We start from the raw sequence: 2,865 nt of genomic DNA on the forward strand, positions 1-2,865 counted from the left end.
GTTTTGTACGGTCTGTAGCTTCGTCCACTGCGTCCTACTAGTCCCAGGCGACCACACTGGCGCTGCGTAGTTCAAAACCGGCCGGCCTATTGCCTTGTATGTTGCCAGCAACGTTTCTTTGTCTTTGCCCCAAGTACTGCCGGCTAGCGACTTGAGGACCTTGTTGCGGCTCTGTACTTTATTGACAATAGCGGTTGAGTGCGCAGAGAAGGAGAGCAGGCTGTCGAAAGTTACTCCGAGTATTTTGGGGTTATTCACCGTCGGAATTGGTGTGTCATCGACGTGAATCCCCAGCGGTAGCCTGACCTCCTTCGTCCAGGTTGTGAACAGGGTCGCGGAGGATTTCGTAGGGGAGAGGGCTAGACACTTTGCAGTGAAGAAGCGAGAAAGTTCGGAGAGATAGCCGTTTACTTTCGAACACAGGTCATCAATTCCATTCCCAGTCGCCATAATCGAGCAATCGTCGGCATAGGAGACAATCGAGACTCCCTCTGGTGGTTGAGGGAGCTTTGAAATATAAAAGTTAAACAGTAGCGGGGAAAGGACACCACCCTGAGGAACCCCCTGTTTTATTTTTCGCTGCTTACTCGTTTTGTCTCTGAACATTACCGACGAATGTCGACCACTTAGATAATTTGCCGACCACCGTTTGAGCCTCTGTGGGAGAGAGGAGGCCTCTATATCTTCTAGTAGCGTGGAATGGCAGACGGTGTCAAACGCCTTTGACAAGTCCAACGCTACTAGAATCGTTCTCTCACAGGGACGGTTACGGTTAAGGCCACGAGTTATCTGAGTGTTTATGGCGTTAAGTGCTGTTGTTGTGCTGTGCACTTTACGGAAACCATGCTGATGCTTCGCTGGGGTCAGGTGATTTGTGAAGTACGGGAGTAGCAAGGCCTCGAGTGTCTTCGCTACCGGGGAAAGGAGTGTAATCGGACGATACGAATCTCCTTTGTTTGCAGGTTTCCCCGGTTTGAGCAGTGGGACCACTCTCCCCACCTTCCAGATGTCTGGGATGATGAGAGTGGCCATTGACAAATTGAGGACCTCCGTTAGGTACGCTACCCCCGCAGGACCCAAATTTTTCAGCATCAGCATGCATATTCCGTCGGGACCCATGGCTTTGGAGGCTTTCGCCTTCCCGATGGCCACCTGAACTTCACCGCAAGTGAAAGCAAGGGGGGCACAAGTTGTTGGCAGTTTGTGCAGCCTTCTGGTCACTCGACGCTTGGCTTTGTCCACCGGAGGATGCAGTATGAACTGCCGGCTAAAATAGCTCGCGCATCGCTCCGGGTCCGACGAAGCATGGTCGCCGAAGGAAATTTCGACTCTGTCGTCGTGCTTCGTCGGATTAGACAATGACCTCACGGTTGACCAAAGCTTGCTCACACCAGAGGTGAAGTTGCAAGTCTTCAGATGCTCCTCCCACTTCTTCCGCTTATGTACGTTTACAAGTTGCCGAATCTCCGCGTTGAGATCCCTGATACGGGGATCTCCGGGATCGGCCTGACGAAGGCTATCACGCTCATTTGCTAAAACAGCCGCTTCGGCAGGGAAGTTTGGACGTGGGTCCGATATGCACCCTGCCGGTATGAAGCGAGCTGCAGCAGCAGTGATAGCCCTGCGGAACTTACGTTCACCGAGATGGACGTCGGTTGGTGTGGGGAGCGATGTGAAGGTGTTTTCAGTAAACTCCGCGTAACCTTTCCAGTCAGCTTTAGAAAAGTTGACATAGGTCCGGTGTTTGGCGGAGGCAAAGTCGGTTGGTTTATCAATCGAGATGACTATGGGTAGATGGTCTGATGCTAGAGTCAGCATAGGTCGCCACGTTATGCTGTTTATCAGACCAGCGCTGACTATTGTGATGTCTGGCGAGCTACTGCAGTTACCCATAATCCTGGTGGGTGCGTCGTCGTTCATTGTGCAGAATGTCGAATCGTCTATCTGCTCAGCCAAGTCTGTTCCCCTACGATCGTTTGACAGGCTTGAGTGCCAAAGATCGTGGTGCGCATTAAAGTCACCTACTACCATACGGTTTTCACCTCTGAGGAGCGCACCTATTCAGGGTGATATCCTGCCGGGCAGCAGGTGACAGGGGGTATGTATATATTAAATATTTCGAGCTCGACATCGCCTGACCGGATAGCTATGCCCTGACATTCTAGGGTGGTATCCCTGCGGTCGATGTCTGCTTCGATAAGACGATACTGCACGGTGTGGTGCGTGATGAACGCTAAGCCACCACCATTATCTCGCTCGCGATCTCGACGGTGCACGTTGTACCCGGCACAATTCAACAAAGTTGAATTGCTGTGCAACTTCGTCTCTTGGACCGCAGCTATTAATATACCATGCCGACACATAAAGTGTTGAAAATACTTATGTATTTAAATATGTATTTGTATTTGTATATGTGCATATAAAATGCACTCATAAGCTTATTATACTTTATTTACCAGCTTCGCATAATTGTAATACTTATAAGCATATTCTTGATACATTAAACAGTCAGTCCACTCATAAACCTCAAACCGTCGTGTTCTTTATTCTCTCTCTACATGGTAGCAGAGCAAGGTTACTGCTGTAGTGTCGGGTGTCGGAATTAAATAAATAAAATAAAAATCAAAAGTGCAAAATCTGCTGTAATAATAAAAATAAAATAACGCTTCAATTAAAATGGAAAAGGGTTTTGAAGTAGAGAAACTCAAAGGCCAGGAAAATTTCCACAACTGGTGTTTCGCAATAAAAAATATATTAGCATTCAAAGGTCTGCATAAGTGTATAACCGATCCTGTCACAGAAACAAACGCTGAGAAATTAACTAATTGCAAAGCCCTGTTAGCTCTAAGCGTAGCGCCATCGCTG

The sequence above is a fragment of the Rhagoletis pomonella genome, unplaced genomic scaffold (assembly GCF_013731165.1).
Source record: "Rhagoletis pomonella isolate Grant_MI unplaced genomic scaffold, Rhpom_1.0 Rhpom_scaffold_00014, whole genome shotgun sequence".
In the NCBI taxonomy this organism is placed as follows: domain Eukaryota; kingdom Metazoa; phylum Arthropoda; class Insecta; order Diptera; family Tephritidae; genus Rhagoletis; species Rhagoletis pomonella.